The 11,614-nt window shown below is 39.3% G+C and overlaps 1 protein-coding gene across 2 annotated transcripts in view; it reads left to right on the forward strand.

Annotated features, from left to right (window-relative positions):
* The window catches only part of GRIA1 (glutamate ionotropic receptor AMPA type subunit 1), a 192,073-nt gene that overhangs the window by 156,549 nt on the left and 23,910 nt on the right, over positions 1-11,614 (forward strand). The gene's annotated exons all lie outside the window — the stretch shown is intronic.

Consider the following 11,614-nt stretch of genomic DNA (forward strand, 5'->3'; position numbering starts at 1 on the left):
TTTTCACACTACCCCCTTCATATCTTGCTAAGCCCTAAGGAAATGGCTGAGAGAAATGAGCCCTGCCCTGTCACACCCTCTCCAGTCAAACTCAATTTTCATGGAGATGAGCATGGATGAGTAATCTTGGCATGTCTGCTGCAGGCAGAAACTAGGGGGAAAAAAAGCACTGGACAGGGAATCAGAAGATCTGGGTTTTAATTCCAACTTTGTTATTAATTCACTGGACAAGTAAATCACTTCCTCCCTCTCTGAACCTCACTTTCCTCAACTATAAAATAACAATGTTGGATCAGATGATATCTGCATTCTTGCCCAGCCCTAAGGTTCTAAGTATTCCTTTCAGTTCCAGTTGTACCATTCCATGTGCTAAAGGACCTGTTCAGTTTTAATACTCATGTTCAAAGGACTCCTTCAGTTCTGACGTTCTTTGTTTAAGGACCCTCTCACTTCCAACATGCTATGTTCTAAGGACTCTAACAGCTCTGATATTTACAGTCCTTTCTAGCTCTGACATTCTGTGCCCTAAGGACCCACTCACTTCCAACGTGCTATGTTCTAAGGACTCTAACAGCTCTGATATTTACAATCCTTTCCAGCTCTGACATTCTGTGTTCTAAGGACCCTCTCACTTCCAACATGCTATGTTCTAAGTATCCTAGCAGCTCTGATATTTAAAGTCCTTTCCAGCTCTTGACATTGTGTTCTAAAATCCCTTTTTTCTCTGACATTCTATGTTCTAAGGTTCCTTTTAGTGCTCAGCTTCTTTGTTCTAAAATTCCTTCAGCCTCCATCATTCTGTGGTTCAATTATTCTTTTGTTTATCTGAGCACAAATTTCATGTGATAGGAGGGAGGGAGGGGGAGAGAGGGAGAAGGAAAGAGAGAGAGAGGGACACACAGAGAGACAGAGAGAGACAGAGACAGAGAGACAGAGAGAGACAGACAGAGAGAGAGAGAGAGAGAGAGAGAGAAGATTGTTCCTTTTTATGAAGATAGAATAATGAAGTAACCTCAGAGAAACCATGTAAAGCATAGGTTCAACAAAATCCAGACCTTAATCTGTCTATCTCTTTCTAAAGCTTTGTACCTGGATTTTAGCCTCCCTGCCTCAATTTCCTTAAAGTAAATAATTTTTTTTTAAAAATTTGCCAAGTGAGCTGTCCTTAGGATATAGAGGGGAATATTTCTTAATGGTTACTGCTATTGAAAAAGAAAATTCCCTTCAATTAAGGTAGTAGAACCATAGCCCCAGGTTAATCTTAGAATAATAGAATTCTAGAATCTATACAGGGTACTTATTTCAAGTAAAGGTTTGACTATCCACTTTATAAGGTCCCTTCCAACTCCATAACCCTATGATCCTAGAACTGACCAAGAACTTAGAGTTCATCAAGGGCAACCTTTATGTGAATCATGAATCCCCTCTAGGATATTCCTGGCAAACATTCCCACAGCTTCTGCTTTAATCTTCTGGAAAATAATAATTTAATTTTAAAAAATACAGCTTGCATTTATAAAGCACTTTGCATCCACTATCTTTTCTAGCTGTCAGAACACCCCATGTGAGGTAGAGAGTGCAAGGGGATGAGGGAGCGGGAAAGGAATAAACATTTATTATTCTCATTTGATCCTTATACAACCTTGTGAGGTAGGTGCTATTAACATGGCCATCATACAAATAAGGAAATGGAGACACAGACAGGAGAAGTGATTGATGTGCCTAGGTTTACCCCACTAGGAAGGGGTCAGAGATGGGATTTGAAAGCCCAGCTCTTCTAAAATCCTGTCTGTCATTCAGGAATATCAATTCTGTAACTGACTAGCTATGTAACCTGGGACAAGTCACTTTCCACTCCTTAGGTCTTAGTTTCATCTTCTGTAAAATGAAAAATTTGACTTAGGGGGTATTTGAGTCCCCTTGCACTTTGAATAACACATGCATTTATGAAATCTTGGCCTTAGGGTTTCAGAGCTGCTTAAATAGGGGTCTAAGATAATAGGATGCCATTCAGTCTCTGTTAAAGGGAATTGTTTTTTTTCCCCAGTTTTAAAAAAGGGTAGCATTTAAACTTTCAATGTGGGGTAAGCACAATCATAAATATGAACTTTTCAGAGAGCAAACCAGCATTCAGAACCTCTCTTGGGAGATACCTATGTGGCCATCTAGTTAACTGCCCATTTTCTAAAAAACATAAATAAAAATAATGGTTACTGTAAACTGAGTTCCCATATGAATTGAAAAGCTTTTCCTAGGGAGAGATCAAAATACCTCTTAACACACTGGAGTCAGCAAATGGTTAAAATTAAACTTTGAAAAAAAATTTACCACTGACTTCTTAGGAAGGCTGCATAGAGTATTGGAGAGAGCACGGACAATACTTAGAGTTAGAAGACCTGGGTTTAAGTTTTTAATTTAATTTAATTTTTCTCTCAATTACATGTAAAAAAGATTTTAACATTTGGTTTTTTTTGTAATTTTGAAATCCAAATTCCCTCCCTCCCTCTGCTCCGCACTCCTTGAAAAGGCAAGCAATTTGATATAGATTATACATGTGCATTTCCAGATTAGCCATGTTGCAAAAGAAAACACAGAACCCCCTGAAAAAAAGAAGAAACAAAAATAAAGTTTTTCAAATATGCTTTGATCTGCATTCAGACCCATCAGTTTTCTCTGGAGGTGGACAACATCTTTCATCATAAGTCCTTCAGAATTGTCTTGGATCATTGTGTTGCTGAGAATAGCTAAGTCATTCACAGTCGATTGTCATAAACTATTGCTGTTACTGTCTACAATGTTTGCCTGGTTCTGCTCACTTCACTGCATCAGTTCATGTAAGTCTTCCCAGGTTTTTCTGAAAAGATCCTGATTGTTATTTCTTACAGCACAATAGTTTTCCATTATAATCATATACCACAGTTTATTCAGCCATTCCCAATTGATGGATGTCCCCTCAATTTCCAATTCTTTGATACCACAAAAGGAGCTGCTTTAGATATTTTCATACACATTAGTCCTTTTCCTTTTTCATCGATCTCTGAGATACAGACCTAGTAGGGGTGTTTCTGAGTCAAAGGGTATGCCCAATTTTATAGACCATTGGGCATAGTTCCAAATTGCTCTCCCAAATGGTTGAATCAGTTCACAATTCCACCAACAGTACATTAGCGTCCCAATTTTTCCACATTCTCTCCAACATTTGTCATTTTCCTTTTCCGTCTGGTTAGTCCTTGATTCAAGTCTTGATTCTGACTCTAGCTACTCTGAGAATTTTAGCAAATCCTTCACCTCTCTGTGCTTCAGTTTGCGAATGTACAAAATTGGGATGATAATGCTTGTTATAGGATTAAGATAAAAATCTATATTTACAGCTATAAAATATATATATTATAATATTATATAATATATTTATTACAATCCCAGATTATAGGATCATAGATTTAGAGCTGAGAGGGGCCTCAGAGTCCATCTAGTCCAACTCTGATTTTACAGATGAGGAATTTGAGATTGGAACAGTTTAAATGACTTGGGAAAAGGTCAAATAGCTAGTATCAGAGGCAAGATCTGAACTAAGGTCTTCCTGATCCCCAAATCCAGCACTCTACCTATTATATCAAACTATTTATCCATTACAAGAATCAAATAACATATTGCATGGAAAAGCATCCTATAACTCCTGAGTGCTATATTAATGTACACTCTTCTGCACTGTGAACAGGGAGCAGCTTCAGAGTTAAGAACTGAGTTCAAGTTCTGCCTTTAAGACATGCTAGCAATGAGACAAATCATAACCTCTCAATGCCCCATGTAACTCTGACACTATCAGTCACATATGAGGATCTGCCTTGGGAGGGATTTTACATACCAGAAGTATCCCCTCCCACAAATGAGGTCACAATTCCAAACCAAACAGTCTTACCTCAATACTGCAAAAGTGTTGTTCACTGTGTGGTTCCCCGTGTTGGTGGTATGAACCCACTACCTCTTTGCCTTAGTCGTTGGTGATTTTATGATGTAATCTGGCCCCAAAATAAATAATTCCCTGGTTGCTCTGCGGGAAAGAGCCCTACCTACACTTAACTAGGCTGGTCCCCTGTACTTCAAAGTTTTCAAGAAGGTAGCATCTGCCAGAGTTTGTGTCTCTTTGACATAAACTTCAAAAACCAATAGTCACATCAATCAATGAACTATGAAGCATTTGTCAAGTGTCTATCAGGTGCCTGCACTATGCTGGGAACTGAAGAAACAGACAAAAATGAGTCAGTCCCTGTGCCCAAGGAGCTTACATTCTACTAAGGGGATACAATATTCATCAGGAAGTGGTGGCCAGGAAAACAGCTTTGGTCTAGATCAGGATTTCATAATCTAGGGTCAATAGTCTCCCCATCAAGGACTTCATGGATAGATTTCAGGAGGTCTAAAAACTTGGAAAAAATTTTATTAACCTCTAACTTAAACTTAGCATTTCCTTCAGTGATTTAAGAAGAGTCCATAGGTTTCACCAGACTTCCAAAGGAGCCCAAAACATAAAATAGGTTAAGAACCCCTAGTCTAGGTAGTGCCAACAATTGTGAATAGTCCAGGGCAATAGATTGGCATACCCTTTCTAATGGCAATAGTAATAATGATTTGATTTTTCTTGCCTTAAGCAAAAGTGAAAAGTAGAAGGTGGGGAAAGTATTATATGGCAGCAGAGGGAGGGCAGACAACCAGATGCCCCATGCTAGCTAGGTGTTGATGGCCCGTTAGGTGACTGGATGGGATGAAGATTGGTCTAAGGGTTTGGGGGCCAGCACTAAAGTGATTCATTCATCCTCCAATCCAGGCAATGCCACACCAAGACCCATCCCAAAGTTGAGTGCATTAATTTCTCTGAGGTAGAGGTGGGTAAGGTCTCTGGAGATCCAAGCCCAGAAGATCACTCTTCCTAGGTGGACGGTGGTGGCCAACCTGACTAGGCCTTGGTGTCCTGATGGATGGCTAGATGGGATGAAGCATGATCTGGGCTCTATCAGTCAAAAAGCATTTAATAAGCACTCACTATGTGATGGGTACTAGGGATACATTAAAAGACAAAAACATGGACCCACTCCTCAAAGAAATCACATGCTAATGGGGGAAACAACATGCAAGCAACTATATACACATAAGATAGATACGAAGTAAATTGAAAGTAAACTCAAAAAGAAGGTATTAGTATTGGGGAGGACGAGAAAAGGTATCTTTGTAGAAGGTAGGAGTCAAGCTGGAGGAAGCTGGAGTTAGTGGAGAAAGTTATTATTATCTCTACTATTATTATTACCATTAATTATCCTACTCCATCACCTCCTGGAGATATGGAGGTAATTCTGAGTTCTCACAGCCTATGCCAGAAAAGTAGAACCTCCAGCAACTCCTGCCAAAACTATATTAACTCATTTGATCCTCAAGCAACAATGTGAGGCAGATGCTATCACTGACCCCAATTTATAGAGGAGGACATTGAGTCTTAAAGAGGTTAAATGACTTGCCCACGCTTCTACAACCAATGTCTCAGAGGTGGAACTTGAACTCATCTTTCTTCCTGACTCAAAGTCCATTGTTCTGTCCACTGCAGCATGCTACCTCTCACTAGAACAGGTATTAGCAGTCTACCACCATTGAATGCCAATGGTGATGTATGTGATGATTTTTCCTCTATTTAAGAGCCTTATAGATATTTGAAGAGTTGTCATGTCCTACCTAAATCTCTTCCTCAGGACAAGTACTTCCAAATTCCTTCAATTTAATTTTAATGTAATGTGGTTTAATATTGCCTGCCAATCCCGCATATGTCATCTTTCCTAAAATGTGGCACTTAGAACATGAGACAACACAACTCATGAGGTCTAACCTGGGGATCAGATGGTAGGACTAGCAGAATCACAGAAGTTTATCATTCAGAGAGACCTCCGTGGCCTTCTAAGCCAACCTCTGCCTAAAAAGAATCCTATCTGTAACTTAATTCTAGAAGTGGTCATCCACCCTTTGCTTGAAGAAAGATACCCACTTCTTCCCAAGGCAATCTCTTCCATATTTCTAATTATGTGGAAGTTTTTCCTTACATCAAACCTAAAAATTTGTGCTCTTGCAATGTCTTCCTAATAATCTTAGTTGTGCCTTCTGTGGTCAATAGAAAAAATATATTCCTCTTCTACCTGATAAACCTTCAAATACTTGAAAAACAACTAGGATGATACCCACCCTTCTGTCCCAAATCTCTTCACCAGGAGAAACATGACCCAGTTGCTTCAACTGTTCCTCATGTGAAATAATCTGAAGTCCTTTCAGCATCCTGATTTCCTTTTATACTTGCTCTCCAGCTTACCCCTAAAATGTGGCACCTGGAAATGAACACAACATGCCAGAGATGGTTTGCACGTGGCAGAGTACAGTTGGGCTAACCCTCCCTAGCCAGGGCTGTCTAAATGGAGCTGAAGTTTGCATTGATTTTTTGGCTGCCGTATCATACTCTTTCAGTCCACTAAAAGCTCTAGCTATTTTTCAGACAAACCACTAACCAATAACATTTCCCCCATCTTGCACTGGTTAAATTGATTTTTGAACCCACTTGTAGATCTTAAATTCCCTATTGAATTTCATCTGATTCTATTTGGCCCAGTGTTCCAACCTGTCAAAATCTTTTTGGATCCTGACACTGTCATCCAGGGTGTTAGGTACTCCCTCCTCATGATGTCTCTTCTACAACCTTGCTAAGGTGCCATCTGTGCCTTTATTCCATTCCATTCCATAGCATTAGATATATATGACATGCAAGGTTCTGGGGGAAAAGATAAATAATATCTCACATTTAGCACTTTAAAATTTGCAAAGCATTTTAAATATATTATCTCATTTGAGCCTCACTGTAATCTTACAAATTAGGGACTACTCATATCATTCTTATTTTATAGAGCATAAAACTAAGGCTCAGAGAACAGGTGTTCTCTGGTTGAGAGAAACAATGATTTCACCTATGGTCATACAGAAGATAAATGTCAGAAATGTGATTTGAACTCACCTCTTTCTGATTCTATGCTCAGCACAATATCCACATCACCAAAGATGCCCCATCTCATCCAAGTAATTAATAAAAAGTGCCACATAGCAAAGTTCCAAGCACAGATCCCTAACTCTACTATCATCTAACACCCATCTCTTTACCTAATCTATAAGACCATCATGGCTGGGCTGTCACCATTTGTCCTGACTGACTCTTGCCACTGGACTCTGATGACTCTGGAGGGGAGACTGAGGCTGATGGCTCTGAACTGCTCTTCCTCACTTAAATCCGATTCACTCGCAAGTCAAGACATCACCCTCCTGATGTCATTGATCCTCTTCGAGAACAAAGGATGAACAATAACTATCATGACAGACTACGTGAAATGGTTTGCGAAAATAATAGGCAAATTATCTACAGCATTCTGTAGATCTATCCCTACCTCTCTAGTAAACACATCCAAAAAAGTAAATGAGATTGGTCTCATATATGACCTGTTTGTAAAGTCATACCATTTCCTTTTTTAGACATTTACCAACTGTTCCTTTAGTAAAACTTCTAGAGCGCACTAGCCTATAGTTTAGACAGGCCCTACTTTCTTCCTTTGGGGAGGGAGGAGGAGAAGGAAGAATGAGGATCTGCACCTTCTCCAAACCTGTAGTACTTTTTCTATTGTAGATAATCTTTCCAACATCACTGAGATTAGCTCAGGAGTCACATCTATCGGTTTTTCCCTTACCTTAGAAAATAGTTTATCAGTCTGGTCAGTGAAACTCAGCAAAGAGCTCTTTTACTATTGCCCTACTTATGTTCTCTATCAAATCCCTGCAAGCCAGTTTTGTTCAATCCTTTCTGGTCAAAAAAAAAAATCATTCTCTGAAAGCAAAATAAGAGTTAAACAACTCCACTTTCCTCCGTCTTCCATTATTGTCCTTCCATTCATACTGAACAGCAGTCCTGTTTCCTTCTTTGAATCTCCTTGTTCCCCTGATGTGACTTTCAGAGGCAGTGTGGTGTGATGGATAGAGAACTGGTCTTGGCATCAGGAAAACCTCAGTTCAGCTCCCATTTCTAACAAATACTGGCTGTGGGACCCTGGAAATTAAATTAATGTCTCGTTTTCTACGATTCATTGCGGACCAGACACTGAGCTACATTTGTAGGAGTTTCCTCCTTGAGAATTCCCTGTACCAGTAGAATCACAGGTCTAATTCTTTGTTTGTCTCATCAGCCTCAGCTTATCCTGAGCTTTAGCACTCCTGACTCTTATAGGACATACTCACCCTCAATTACCTGTCCTTTCTTCCACCATTTGGACATTTCTTTTAACTCTTAAGTTAGATGATAATTTCACTGTGTATCCAAATCAGTTTCTTCAGATGACAACCCATTTCCTTGGAGTTAAAGGAAAAGATAAAGAATGAGATCTGGTTTCTTGGACCATGGCTTAAGTTACAATTGTATCTTTAGATATCTTTTATCTTGTATCTTTAGAATTTCATTCTTGAGAGTCTTCCTATCCCTCCTGAACAAACTTCCCCTATGGAATTTTAGGCCGTCTGATCTAACCTATCTTTTCTGTGATCCCTTTAAAAGCTATTCTCCAAAAATCTAGGGTACGTCTCAAGATTTTGCCTGGCTTTCCTCTCCGTCTTTATTACAAATTCTAAAACATGGTGGTCCCTTCCTCCAAAGGTTCTAACCATTTCTACTTCAACGTCCAGTTCAATCTTGTTGGTCAAAATCAGGGTCAAGAGAGCAAGTCCCTTTATTGGTTCCTATGAAGGATAAAATTATCATTAAGGCAAGCCAAGAAATGATTATGCTCTAGTTTTGGCACAGTTCCAGGAAATGTCCAGAAAAATGAAGTCTGTAAGCACCAGACTGATTCTGTGTTGAACTTGTGATACAATTATTCGTCTTTTTTCATTCCAAGTGGGTTGTAGTATACCCTCATAATAATCTCACTTCTTTTTTTCTGCCTTTCTTGATTTCACATACATATTCCACATTATGCTTCCCCAATCTGGTTTCCTAGATTTCTGTACATGAGCATATCATTTAATATATAGTGCTATGCCTAGCCCCCCCCCCATTTATCTGTCATCTTCATTTTTAGCCATATTTCTGCCATGGGCCCCATCCTATCAAGCTTCAAATATTTATATTGTCAAGCTTGCCTCCTTGAACTAATATCTCTTTGTTGAGTCATTTTCCAGTCACGTCCGACTCTTTATGACCCCATTTGGGGTTTTCTTGGTGAAGATAATGGAGTTGTTTGCCATTTCCTTCTCCAACTCATACAACAGGGTTAAAAGACTTACCCAGGGTCACATAGGTAGTAAGTGTCTGAGGTCAGATTTGAACTTCCTGATTCCAGGCCTGGTGCTCTATCCACTGAGTCCAGTGATAGGTGCTCTGTCCACCCAGCTGCCCATTAGGAGCTCTAGGATACCCTATTTATTATCTATACTTGGTACATTTGTATATAGATAAATGCAGCTATAAGTTTTACTGCTGCGTTTCTTCTTGGAACCTATAAATTTCTACATATCCCTATTGCTTTTATTCTTTCAATATGGTATTCTCTGTATTACCTATTTTTGTGGATACATATAGACAGTTTTTCCCCCGTTCTATTTCATTATAAAGCTTTTTTGATTGTATGTGAGACTGTATATTTTTTCCAACCCTTATTAGATGCACTCCATACCTGGCCAAGAGCTGATCATTCCTATAATTTAAGCCAGGGTCCAAGAATCCAGATCCCCTTCTTTAATATCATTTTCTTAGCTAGCTGTTTGTTCTTCAGATCTGTCTCTTTCTTCTGAAGCCTTTGCCTTTGACACTTCTAGACCATAGATTTCTATTAAAGCAATCTATGATATCATTCACTTTTTTTTTGGCTTGCCAGACCACACTGCTGACTTATATTATTACCATTCCCTGGCCCCCAGGTCCGTTTCCCATTACCCATCATCTAGCCAATCTCTCCCATGCTGCACTTCTGCAATTAATTTTTTGGAACCCAAAATTTTATCACTATTAAATTTTATCTCTCTTTCCTGTTACACTTGTCTCTGTTGGTTTTAGTTATTCCTTACTAAGGTATTAACTACGAGTAAAGTTGTTACATGATGAAATCTTCAGATATGAGTCCTGTTCCCAGAGGTATTTTCATCTTAATAGGGGACTTGTGAAGGAATGAATAAATGAGTACTTGGCACAGAACCAAGTTTCTCTAAGAGACTGCTAAATCTTAGTCCGGAGGTTTAGTGGGGAAATGTGTTCAAATCATAGAATTTTGGAGCTGAAAGGGACTTCAGTAATCATGGCAGCTATCTGCTCCTCAAACACCCATCTCATGGATAGGGAAACTGAGGCACTGAGGAAAAGTAACTTGCCCAAGGTAATTTATCTATGCCATTAATGTCAGAGCTGGAACTCAGAATCAGGTCTCTCAGTCTAGTGCTTTTTGCAATATGCCATGTGGAGGTAAACTTTGCAAACTAACAGAATCCTTCCAGGCCATAATCAAACTAGCCCTTCCCTCCATGCATGGATGCTGCCTAATAGACACAGGCTATATTTCACTAGTGAGGTATTTTATGAATACCATTAATAAAAGTGAAAAAACAAGATGCTCTGTAATAGTTGGTACTTAGAAGGAAACTAGGATATATGATTGAAAATGAATGGCCCCTACCCTCAAAGAATCAGAATTTAGGGCTGGAAGGATTTTAAATATGATCTCATCCAACCAACACCCATTTTTTTTACAGGTGAAGAAATTGTAACCCAGAGTGCTTAAGGGACTTGCCCAAGGTCATATCGATAGTTTAACAAAGTCAGGATTTGAACCCAGCTCTGACTCCAAATGTCATGAAGCCTGTTAGGCAATCAGTAGGGAAAGCAGTGAGGTTGAGGCTGTTGAATCTGAAGACCACTACTTTGGCCCTCTCATGGTTGGCAATGGGCATGTCAATGTTTGTGGTGTCCTTGGCATGAAATGACTCCTCTTCCTTGGAACCTGAGGATGTGGCCAAGATCTCATGATCAGATCCTCCCAAGGCCACTGGAGCTATCTACTAACTAGCATGTGGGTGACTGAAGTGGAAATGCATATAGCTTCATTTTAATAGCAACCATGTAAGTGAATGTAACCTGTTGACCTGATGACTCGGGAAGCCGCTGGAAAAAAAAAATCACACAACCATTGCCTTATGATAAACAGAATCTGTTTCCATGTGTCCTAAAATGTCTGAAGTGTTTTAAACTTAATTTGCCTCCATCTTCCTCAACATGTTAGGTTCTCCTGAAATTTGATTGAATGTTTCTTTTTGTGACTTAATTAAGAAGAGATTGCCAATCATGTTGTTTTTATATGTCTCTTGTGACGCGAGTAACACTCAGAGGAATGGGTGAGCCAGATTCCCTCTCCCACCCCTCCAATTGCCAAGTTAATAACTCTTTTTGCTATAAAGACTATCCCTAAATGCTGTTGTTACCCTTTCTCTGGGCCATATTATTTCTTCCTTATACTAGTAGCAGTAATAGTAATTATAATCATCATCATCTTCTTCATCGTTATAT

This window comes from Trichosurus vulpecula, chromosome 3 (assembly GCF_011100635.1).
Source record: "Trichosurus vulpecula isolate mTriVul1 chromosome 3, mTriVul1.pri, whole genome shotgun sequence".
Lineage (NCBI taxonomy): Eukaryota > Metazoa > Chordata > Mammalia > Diprotodontia > Phalangeridae > Trichosurus > Trichosurus vulpecula.